Source organism: Corvus kubaryi, unplaced genomic scaffold (assembly GCF_017639235.1).
Source record: "Corvus kubaryi isolate FWS band 111438036 unplaced genomic scaffold, C.kubaryi_AGA036_p1.0 37396, whole genome shotgun sequence".
Taxonomy (NCBI): domain Eukaryota; kingdom Metazoa; phylum Chordata; class Aves; order Passeriformes; family Corvidae; genus Corvus; species Corvus kubaryi.
In genome coordinates this window covers 25,385,677-25,398,313 of record NW_024581135.1, presented here as the reverse complement: position 1 = coordinate 25,398,313, position 12,637 = coordinate 25,385,677, and the positions used below count along the sequence as shown (strand labels likewise).

Sequence of the window (12,637 nt, the reverse complement as noted above, 5' to 3'; positions counted from 1 at the left end):
AAGGACAAGATACATCCAGCACAATGACAGAGCATGAGGGCTCCCTAGCTGTCCAACCTATGTCTCTGTAAGGATGGAAGTTTCTTGGTCCAGTACTGCACATACCCCCAGCACCTCTCTACCCACCACGCATCTATTCCTTCCTCCCATCCTGCCCCACATGTATCAAGCACACATTTTCTGAAAACTCTCTCTCAGTCACTGCCTCTTCCACCACTTCAGGCACTCGGGAAGGCCAACAGTAAAAGCAGCAACAGGCTCTAAAGTCTGCTGTCCAAGGTCACAGCAATGAGGACATGAAAATCATAAAAAGCACCAGAATCATTATTTTTTGCCTCTGATAACCTGGCCTTTCACAAAGATCATGCTTTTGCCCCCTACTAATATAAAGGGATCAGACAGTGGTTATGCAGCCTCATCAAGACGTGACTCACACATGTGGCTGGGTGTAAATTGTATTAAAGTTTCAGGAAAACAGTTAAGCATGTTATAGGTCTGGGGAAACAAACCAAAATACGATCAAAATGAAATAGAAGACATGATGTTCTCAACCAACAGGATGCTTCGCACCCCAGAGTCCTCTCCAAAAGCAGAGGAGGTAAGAGCAGCAGTTCAAATGTTTTCCCTACCCCACCACCTGACATGACATAGTCCTTGTGCCACTTAAATGGCAAACACTTTGCCTAAGGTGCTCATTTATTTCACTTTTTCTGAACTCCCTCAGATTATCCTAATGTTTTTCCCAGCTAATTGTGAAAAATACCACAACACGCACAACTGGTTAGGCAACGTCAAGATATACACAGAAACAAGCTTAAAGGATTGATTTACTACTTTTTACCTCTCTCTGTGTTAAGGCATGCATATGCTCTCTCTTATAAAAGTATTAGTACATCAAATCTCCTCTGACACTTCCAAGAAGTGTCAACAATTATACAATATACAATTATATATATATATATATATGAAAAACAGTATACTGAAACAAACGTTTAAACAAACTCATTTGCCCAAGGGAAAAAACGAATGTATGAAAGAAAAGGAAAAAAAAATCCTGAAGTGCTTCTAAAAGGAAGAAACTGACATTTTCAGGTCTTCCACTCATTTATAATTTGGTTGCTAGAAATGTGTCAGCTCATATTTACCAAAGCACACTTCAGAGACACACAAAACCCTTAAAAAAATTAGGTAGAAAACTTGCTCTCTTTTTCCATGTGAAGCCTATTTCCTTTCCATGGCCATACAACTAAGGTTTTACAACACACAATTTGGTTTTTACTTGTCCACAGTATACAGAAAAGATTAACTCCAGTAACAAGGACAAGTCTCTTTGTACCTTATTCCTGCATAACATTTCAAGTGTTCACACTGCATTCCTTTATGTCCCAAAATTACAGAGAGCCAAAAAGGCTGACTGATATCCAGACACGATACAGATCACAGCAATCTTCTCCAGTACCAAGAAGAAGAAACAAAACCTAACCCCCGTCCTATAGTATCTTTCATTTGTTTCTAAAATGACTATTCATATTCCTGATATTATGGAAGTTCATCCTGATTCAGTAAGTTCCACAACCATTGTACACCAAAAGATTTGCTTTCTCAGTCTCACTTTCACCATGGAAATTTAATTTCTAAGAAGGAGGCTGTTACTAATGAAGAGGAAATTGGAGATTGTGTAGGACTGTGGCACTGAAAGCATTTTAGCAGGATACAAAGTTCATTTGAGCATCCACAATGTAGAATGGAATAAATGAAACTTGGTTGTGATTTGATGGGAACAACTGAATTCCTCAACTAGACCAAGATGAGTTTCCCCTTGGTTTTGCACTGTAGAATATTAAATGCTGTATTACTTTGGAATATTCTACACTTACTGCCCCAGGACATTGCAGAGGTGAAAAGCAAGAATTGATTAAAAAAAAATTAGACAAAGTGATGGAAAACACCAACAAGAAAATGGATAGGTACAAGCACTACCTCAGTCTCAGAAACCTCCAAAACATGTAGTAGTATAAACCAGAAGGGCAAACCAGGATAAACTGATGCTATAATTACCCTACTTCTGGGTGCTCTCTACAAGTATTTTCCACTGGTCACAGGCAGAGACCAGGGCAGCAGCCAGAGATTCTCTCACAGGCTCACGTACATTATGACACTATCGCATACTGTGGCTTCTAAGCACCACACCTCAGTCCCCTGATGTTCAAATGAATCTTGTGCAGAAATGAAACAAAACTATTTTAACAGGTAAGTCAGGTCACAGACTCCAGACACCGCCTTACCCACCTGCCAGCCCCTAGAGGCCAACTGCACCATGGCCACACCACAGCCAGTTCCCTGCATTCCTGACAAGGCTGCGCCTGCTCCTCACCATGGTCACCTGTCACTTCCCCCGGGGCTGGTAACCACATCCCCATGGCTCCTTTTGAAAGGCCCTCAGTGCAGGGCAGACACTGCCCCTGAGGGCTGAGGGAGTCCCGCATTCAAAGGCCCTGTCCTGCACCAGGCCAAGGGCATTGGTGGTGCCCACCCAACCTGTGGAGGGCCCAGGTTAAAATAAAGTTTCTATTGCAATGGCAATATCCTCATGTCGCTGAGGGTCCCTAAAGCACGTGCTCTAGCACTGGGTGACACTGCCCCGGAGCTGAAGTTACAAGTCAAACACATGCCTTGACACCTGCTCACAACTGAGCTGGGTTCAGGCAGGTTGAGGGGCAGAAATCACAGTGCCCGAGTGCGGATAAAGCCCCCAGATCTCCTCCCTATACAGACGGGTTACAAGTGAGCCAATGTTTCTGTCAGCTCTGCACCTTGATGTACCCGCATCTCACATTGAGCAACCAAGAAGGTTCAGCAGATGGAGACGTGCTGGCTTCCCTCCGCCCAATTCCTGCAGCAGAGGCATGAGAAGAGAAGACAACACTACTCCCCTTCCCAGCTGTGCCCACACCAGCACTCCAGTTCCACACTCCAAGCTGGAGCAGACAGGGCACAGTTGCTAGCCAACACCTACGGTACAGCCTGACAAACAGCTGGAAGAAGACTCCACCTGACCTAGACCACACAGGCCCAACACCTGCCTGAAAACGGGAAGCCTCTTACTGCTGACATTCTGTGAGTGACTTCTGAGGGAAATCCACAGTTCCCTAGTCTACACTCAGGCACTATTTTGACAGATTAAAAAAACCAAGGAAAATCTATTTCTTTACAGTATGGAACACACCACTAATTAAGTAACATGATCTAGAGTTAAACTCCCATTTTTTACAGAATGTGGAAAGGAGATGCTACAGTACTGCCTGTGGAGGTAGCAAAGATGTGATGCCTTTCCTCTCCAGTGAAATAAACAGCCATTTGTTTTCTAAAATGTTTATTTGGGGGAGAACTCCTCAGGACCACAGTTGCAGCAGAATCTTATCAGTAGCAATTCTAACACAAATACACTGCTAATTAATCAAAGTATTGTAAATATCTGCTTCAGCCTTTCAAAGGGAATTAATACAATTAAGGTTATATAAATTAACTACTCAAAAATAATTCTCATAATTGACTTCTCATTTCCAATATGGAAAATTCTTTAATTGGAACAGATTGCCAAACTCTTCTGATTGAAAAGAATTTCAGGACACATTAAGAAATCTCCACAACTATATCAATAAAACAACACCACTGTTTGCAACACCAGTTTATTCTTTATCAGTTCAATATTTACAAATACTGAGAATTCAGTAGGTCAGCTGATTGGGGGTTTTTTTTAACACATCAAGATATTACTGTAGACATTTGTAAACTGCGTAAATTGTACAATTTTGTACACTTGCTGTAGTCAGATGTCTCCTTTATTAAAGGTTATTTGAAGAACATGAATATTTATTGTGAAAGATACGTATGTATTTCTATATAGGTGAAATGGTTCTACAACCATTATTATTATTATTGCAATCTCTATTACCATCCTACCAGTTACCTGAAAAATCCATAAATTACCAAAATTCAGTACTTCATCATTTTGATTACTTAACTCTATCTACCAATACTGACAGTCACAACACAAAGCAGCAATAATGAACACTTCCATTTTATTAGCATTTTTGGTGCTATCGTGTTACAAGGCACTGTGATACAGCCGAATTTTAATTTTGTGTGCTGCCCTATGGCACAGTTCTTCCAATACTTTACTGATACTTCAATTGCAAAGCCTGCAGAAAAGTAAAACAAGATTACGTTCAAATTATGTGACTACATTCCCAAACACACTCCTTCGATCAAGATCAAGCAAAGGGTGAAGGGCACATACTACAGCTGTGCCTCCCTGGGCACTGGGAGAGACACCACACACACACAAGAGGCAGCAAAAGAAATCCTTCCAAATGAATATTGCAACAGTTTTGTTTCAGTAATTGCTAATTAGGCTTAATTAAACAATCAAAACTTCATGGAGTTCCAGAATTCTAAAGAAAAACATCTTTACCTTTGAACAAATAGCAGTGATTTAAGGCACTTGTTTGAGTCATGAACAGCTGACTTTACACTGCCCTATACACCATTTTAAATAAAAGTGTTCATAATTATTTCTCTCCAAACTACATTTTTGACAACTAGATTACTGTTAATAAGGTTAAAACCTGTATATTTTACTAGCTTTTCTGTACTGAATTAGAAAAGAGACAACACTATTTCCTTTCTGACCCTGAACATGAGGTATGTACACAAAGTACTAAGGAAGAAATGACAAAATACAAGCTTGTTTACAATTAAATTAATCAGCTTTCAATTACTGTCAGGATAAAATCACTAAGAGAAGTTCTCAGTCATAGGCTAGCATTGGTACATGATTGAAAAGATACAATTTTCAACAGCTTAAATAATATATTCAAAAATACAAAAAGCAATTAAATGCTCAACTTCTACTAAATTTTTCATTCACGTTGGATGGAAATTTTTCCTCTTAATTTTTTTTTCCACATTCACTTTATCTAGATTCTTCTCTCACTTAGGGACAACTGGAGGCAGTAAAATTGGGGGTTTATTCCAGACATGTTTGTTTCCTGTTCAGCTACTCTCTGTCCACGATTTTAAATGCCCATTTAGGAAAAAAAGACTTTTTTTAACCATATCTTTACTTTTGATGGCCAGTGCTCCTGTGGGAGTGGTTACCAATTGGTCATAAAATAATGTGGCTAAAATACTCTCCTTTTTTGGGTCCATTAATAAACGACTTTACACAGAAAGCACCTGAATTTTAACAAAGAGCTGTTAGAAGGAGTGAATGAAAAGCTCAGTGACAATTTGATCAAGCTTCATGACATAAGGAGAAGTGATGGCTTAAGCTACAGCAGAAACTGATGTTCACCAAAGCACCACACGACCTTGTTCTCTGGTCCCTCCGTTTGGGATCTGTAGGACTGATCTTGCATTTATCCCTACACCTACATAACAAAGAGATACAAAGATACACACTGTCTCTATATGTGACACACTGATACCAGAACACAGCAATGTTCAAAATAACGTTTAAAAATAATTTAAAAGATCAGAACTTCAATTCTGCCCAGGTACTTGCACCTATGACAACAGATGGAAAAAGGCTGCAGTTGACAGCAACCTACATACAACCAATGCAAAAAGAGAAAAGAGATCAAGAGATCCTTTTCTCTTTTTCTTTTTTTTCCACCCTTCCTTTCTTTCAGTAGTTTGGCAAGGTCAGTTCTTTACTCCAACTATCTAAGACACTAAAGCACCAGCAGCAACACAAGGTAAGGGCAAGGGTACCTCTCTAGCCAGCAGTTTGCACCAACCCATCTCAAGTTCAAAATCTGCCATCTATTTGAGGCCACTGTAGGGTGACTTTCCTCTTCCCCAGCCACGAGCGCTACACTTGCTAGACCCAGAGAGAGTCAGTTCAGGGAACTAAATCAGGAAGAAAAGCAACTCCTCATTGCCAGCTGATTCAGCTCTGGGAACCACACAAAGCAAACTTCTGTCAACACATCACTGAGTTAACATTTCCTTAGACTACCACTATCCATAATCTAGTGATATTTAACAAAGCTGGACCGATGTCTGTGCCCCTGCTCCCAGGAGAGCACCCCAGAGCACTGTGCACATATGTGTCACCAAGCATGAACAACAGCAGGGACATTTCTGCAATGTATCTTCCTAACAGAAACTCTTCTATAGGCATGAGTTACACGTTTAACTTCTGCCCACGGGGGGACAAGAAGTCTTTACATTGAGGCAAGAAGACTGAGAGTAAAGTGTACCATATGTTGAACCAAAAAAAAAAAAAAAACCAACAAAAAACCTTCACAAAGACACTGTGAAAGTTGCTTCGGAACTCCACAAACCAATTAATGTAAAATCAGATTTTATATATTACTTGTGAAAGAATCCTGCTCAAATGGTTAAAAGACGAAAGACTGGTAACAGTGCAACACAGACAGAACTAAGGTAATTAGGGTATCTCAAAAAGGATGAAAGTGTTATTTAATTTTTCAATTTAAAACTTTCCTGGAGCTCTACAACATTTCTTCAACATTCTTTCAAGGTATATTCTTTTGGTATATACTGATGAGTGCTTCAAATGGTATTCTTACATAATAGTATGCTTTGGAATTCCTTAAACTTAAAATAAAGGCTGTCAAGGAAAAATACCAATATACACACCATATGGCAATCCTTCCTTCACACCTACATATGAAAACAAATTACAGATATATTACATGAAAGCTATGGTGATTAGCTCATCTTGTTTACCTACATGCCAAAACGACATACACCAAAGTATCTTCCCAAAGACCACCTGACACTTTTCTTATCCTTGTTATTCAGATTTTTTTGGTACTGTCCAAAAGCAGCCAAGAACAAAATATATACATACACTGGTAGCCTCTGCTCTGAAAATTTTCTAAGAATATCACGAAAATATTAAATAGGAAGAGAAGCAGCATGCCTAGCAGCTGCCAGGCCCAGCTCAAGACCCAGCTCTTTCAGGAAGAAGGGAAAGGAGTTTTTGAAAGGTCATGGAAAAAAAAAAAATTACCTGATTGATAAGCCCTTATATAATTCTTCTTCCTGTCCAACCTATTCCTCCGTGGGCACATGTGACTGTACTTCAAACAATGCAGCTGATTGGGTACTTAACACTGATATTTGTGGCAAAATTTGATGAGCACTTCAAGCATGACTGAGACGTAATTTTTTAAACCACTTAGTAACTACTTGAGAGCTGTTATGGAGATCCATAGTACAATACAGACATTCCTTGAGGGCTGACTTCGGGTAGCTTCCCTGGCAGATATAAATGCTAGTGCTAAAATGTCAAGGATTTATAATTATGATGGCAGATGCATAAAACACATAAAACAAGGCTTATTAGGGTTGATTGAAGTAAATATACCAAAGGACATTTCTCCTTTCTTCTGTAAAAGATTCATGTTCAGTGCTATTTGTAGCCTGTCACACTCATTATGTTTTCACGTGAAATAGCTTCTGAGTTTTGCTAGATAACAAATGCCCTTTGCTTTTATTTTTCCTGTATCCAAGTGAAAAAAACAAATTGAAGAAGGACTGTGGAATGCAAGACTGATTATTTCCTTTCTGCTTAACTTGAAACTGAGTACTTTCACCTATATGGACTCTAGAGAAGACGAGCTAATTTTGGAGAGTCCATTTAAAATGGCACTATAAAAATGTAGATAGTTAATACCATAGACTGCATTATTTACTAGAATCATGCTTGTCAAATGCACTTATTGGAATCACTCATTGAAAAGGAAAAATTTACTGTGACATGAAATACGACAGTCTGTACTTAGAAATGAAAGTGACATCTTAGTCACTATATTGTAAGCAGCAATAAATGTTCACTCTCATAATATGAATTACAGCAACTTCATAATAAGAAATACCTTACCTTAGAATACTACTTCAATGCTAAATTAACTGCACAGTAACACAACAACACAAACCCCACCTGACAGAACAAGCATTTTGTTGAAAGAGAATCCACAGTTAACTCTGGATACTCCAAGCCACACATGGTCAAGTGAGGCAAAGGGGTGGAAAGCCAAACGAGGAGAGCTCAAGCTGCTCCCAGTTCCTACTGCAGCATAGGCATTCCCACTCCTACTTTTTGCAGGCACCTTGCCTGGCATTCAGCAGACTTCTCCAGCATCAGCTCCTTCTCACACCTTTCCAGATGCTTTTCAAGTCCTGAACTGGCTTCAAATAACCTTTGAATTATATGGGCATGTGAAAATCCTCAGAAATTTACACCTAAGTAAACTGTGGTGAAGAGACGTTATACCACTTCAACTAAGACCAGAGAGCATAATTGAAATTTTTTGGAATTTGCATGGCTCTTCATAATCTAGGCAATGATTTATGATGTTAAAAAACAATTTGTATTGAGAACTTCAACCTTCATATATTTTCCAGATTCCAGTTTAATGAGTAGGGCCCATAGAACAATTTCAGTTGGAAGGGATCTCTGGAAGTCACTGGTCCACTCTTTTACTCAAAGTAGGGCCATACTGGCACTTGGCTTAAAGTTGACTCTGGTTGTTCAGAGGCAAACCAATTTTTGTGCATCTCCAAGGATGAAGGTTTCACAAGTACTCTGGGCATCTGTTTCAGTGCTTGACTACCCCTGCAGTGCAAAAAAAAAAAAGTCTCTTATATCTTAACAGAATCTTCCTCATGACCATTTAATGTCCATTTCCTCTTCTTTTCTCACTGGGGACTTTCAAGAGGTAAGGTGCAGTCTCCTCTACACTCTCTCTTATCCTATGAAGTTCACTTATCCTTTCTCTCCAAGTCTCACGTTCAACCCCTGGTCTTGCTGGTGATCCTGTGCTGAGCTAGCTTCAAATACCTCAATGTCTTTTTTGCACCAAAGGAGACCAAAACTAGATACAACAGTCCAGCTGTGGCCTCACAAGTGCCAAACAGATGGAAGTGCTTCCCTTGGCTACTATCCTGAGTGTGTATTTAGCTTTCTTAAGATGTAAACCTGAGACAAACCTAGAACAACTTCTACCAAGCCACTCTTATTTTCTCTCTCATTGATTTGACAATATGCATAATGCACAAAAACATGTTTTTGCTTTGGCCCCAATTACTCAATGACAGCATATTAATTACCTATTTGTTTGGTTTAAACAGCTCTGATCTTTTTAGAGGACATTACAGGATGGGGCAATGGAACTTTGGAAGTAGAAGAAAAAAAAGCAGTGCAAAAAATACTTGAATTGTAAAACCCATCAGAAAATCTAAAACCATCTGCACAGCATAGCACACACAACAACTTCCATTAGTACAGACAGGCTTGATAAATCTTGGGATGTTGCCACACGTCATGCAGTTCTCACACTGTGTTTCTGTCTGTGCAGAAAAACATTTCAGTATTTACAACTGCCAAGAGTCCTATTCCTACTGATGCCTTGCTTAGTGAGACTGCATTATTTGCCTTGTCTCTGACAGTTTATATGTCAGGCTCTAGAAAGGCAAAAGTAAGCTTACAAAACTGGTTGTCACCTTGATGAGGAAAGGTCTGTCCCTAATGATAAACTAATGCTATCAGTCTCTCCTAGTTTGCTATTAATTCTGTCAATACACAGTATTCCTAGGCAATTTCTAGTGCATTTTAATAAAGTATGCACAGCCCTTTGAACAAAAGAGAAAATAAATAGTTTTTTCCTTTCACATAGTGACCTCATTTTCAGAAGCACCATGACCCTATATACTTCAGTAGTAGAAGTCAGTTGACCTTGATCTATAGCAACCATGTCTCTAAAGAAAGCTCCTAAACATCATGATGCTCTTACGCATAAAATTTGAGACAGAGGAACATGAGGAGAGGGGAGAGATGTCTAAAAGAAATGCAACAGAAATATCACCAAAATCCTCAGAATGTATTTAGTAATTGGCTAGTTCATATGAATTGTTTCACCATACTCATTAATAGAAGACTACAAAGTCAATCATTGTCACTCAAAGAAGAATGGTACTTTTTTTTTTTTTTAAAGGCAAACCAGTTTTTGAAGTCTACAGCAACTGAAGAAGAAACCTATGAAGTTATGCTGTCTCAGAAGATCAGTAACAGGCAAAATCGTGACACATTCAGGAACTTTAGAAGCAGCACAGTGGTTCCAAACACAAATATATATTCCCAAATAAACTAGCAGAACAGAAGGGGTAGAAAAAAATTATTTTGACTTGACACTAATGCACCATTACTGTGAAAACAATGAAACTAAAAGTAACATTTCTAGAGATAGTCACATCCCTGGCAATAACAAAAACCCCTTCAGTAAGAATTACTCATTTCAGCAATCAGTTCGTAACAGACATCCTACTGCTGCCTTGCTCATTATACTCCTTAAAAGAATGATCTACATATTATAAATTTCAGTCATTTTTTTACCCTAACATTAGCTGCCCACAGCATAATTTCATAGATAAGTTTCTTAATTTCTTAGTAAAGAAATGTTGACATCATGTCCAAGATCCACAGTAGAATTAAACATCCTTTTAAGGTGTTCTGAGAGTTAAAATTCAGAATTCAACTGAGCAAAATGGTATTTGCAAAGTTAGTAGCAGCTGTGTATGTACACGTGTGTTATGCACACCTCAGACATGATTGTGTTTGCAAGCAGACGAGACACCACAAACACCCTTCTACTACCCATCACTGATCCTTGTTATCCATATATGAACACATCCTATTAAAACAGAATGCACAAGAAAAAAAATAACACTCAAAGTAGTAATATCCTTGTCCCTCCACAACAGGTACGACCCAAAAGGTAAAACCAAAGCATATTTTCTGTAAGTGATATTATAATTGCTCGTTAGATGGATTTTGACACAAACCTCATTTCTAAGGCTGAATTTCAATACCCTATTAAGTACAATGTTGAACATCTACTTGATGCAAAGTTTTGTGTAGCATTTAGCTATAAAAATGCTGATTGCAAGTCTAACCTCTGAGCAATGATTAACATTATCTTAACATTTCTTAAGCAGACTATTTTCTGCAAAAATAACATTGAAAGAAAAGGGAACTGTTGTTGTACTGAATATATTGCAATACACTGAGCATTGTTTCTTACCTACCCTAACTAAACTTCAAAAGATTTTATTAGATAATAAAAAACACTGAAGAATACATTTAGGCAAGATGTTGAATTCAATTAACAGAGCCCTATCACTCCAAAATACTGGTTTAATGAGATCCAAAGCTTTCTTTTTTGGGAAAAAATAAACTTTATACTTAGGGCACAGTTTAATTTTGATTACAGTAGTTTGAATATTCTGCAAAACAGTGATATGTCTTGGGAATAAATGACTTCAGACCATTCAGGTCATTACTCAGAAATTTCAAACATGATTTTTCAGAGAGAAGCTTGTTCATCCATTTTCCACTCCTCATTACAAAGGATTAAATTATATTCATAAAGCAAAGCACTTTTATATAAAAACCCTCAAAGTGAATGATATACCAGGCTCCACTTTCAAAAGTAAGCTAAACTACTTAATAAACAACACAATGGGAAAGGCGTAAATTACTCTCAGCTAATAGAAAATTCTCCTGAAATTTTTCAGTTGTCCTACATATTCTGAAATCTTGAACACCACAAAGAGTCATCAAAACCGAAGGCAAACCACCAGCTCAGTATTTTGGGCACCTCCAGAAAAGTGATCACAGCTATTTCCTGGCCTATCCATGCTGAGGTCTCATCAGACCCTGTAACAAAGAATTTGTGTTTTTCCAGCTTTACTGCTACTACTTGGAAGGATTCATAGCAGCAGCACTTTACCTTCCTCACTGCCACACCACCTTGTTACCCAGCATTATTGAAAGGGTCTGAAATACATGAACACTCAAGTTGTTAGAAAAAGCTAACAATATTGATTCAGTTCTTCATCAACTTCTGTGGAAGATTTTTTTAACATTTTTCTTCCAGTGTGGGAAAAGAAACCAATACTGTATTACAAGAATGACACTCCAGCTTCTCTGACTCAGTTCCTGCATGTGGATGGCTTTCTGTTCTTCTGTGGCTATGTCACACTGAGCATTCAGTCCCCTCCAGGTAAACCCCACTTTCATAATGGCACGCTGCTTTTTGAGGCTTCTGAGGCTTTAGAAAACCCAAGGGGAAAAAATCCACAAAGAAAAATTCCAGACAAGTTAATATATTAACTCTGCCTTGAATCCTTATCCTCCAGTCAAATTATTTTCTTTCTAAGAGACTAAAAGTGTTTTTTCACAGTTAGCTGAAATCAAGTCTCGGGGGTTTCTATTCAGTCTAAGTTAAATAGCTTTTTATTAGTAATTCACCCACGCTCATTGCAGAACTTGACATTGGTCTTGACACAGGTCCCCAAAAGTACCTTTACTTCTGATTTAACAATCTGTGTGCCTTCAAAAAAGAAACTAAACCAAAACAACACCTACAAACATACAGAAAAACAAGCCCAAACCAAAACATGACACTCTGTAGTGATGAATGGCAGCCACAGCTGGCAAACCCCAGGATGTCCGCTATTCACTTCAACACAAATTTGAAAGAGACGTTTAAGACAAAAAAATACCACTCCTTTCTCTCCCAGGTTGTACTTTAATCTAGAA

The 12,637-nt window shown here is 38.5% G+C and overlaps 1 protein-coding gene across 4 annotated transcripts in view; it reads right to left on the bottom strand.

Annotated features, from left to right (window-relative positions):
* The window catches only part of PARD3B (par-3 family cell polarity regulator beta), a 402,580-nt gene that overhangs the window by 282,448 nt on the left and 107,495 nt on the right, over positions 1 to 12,637 (bottom strand). The gene's annotated exons all lie outside the window — the stretch shown is intronic.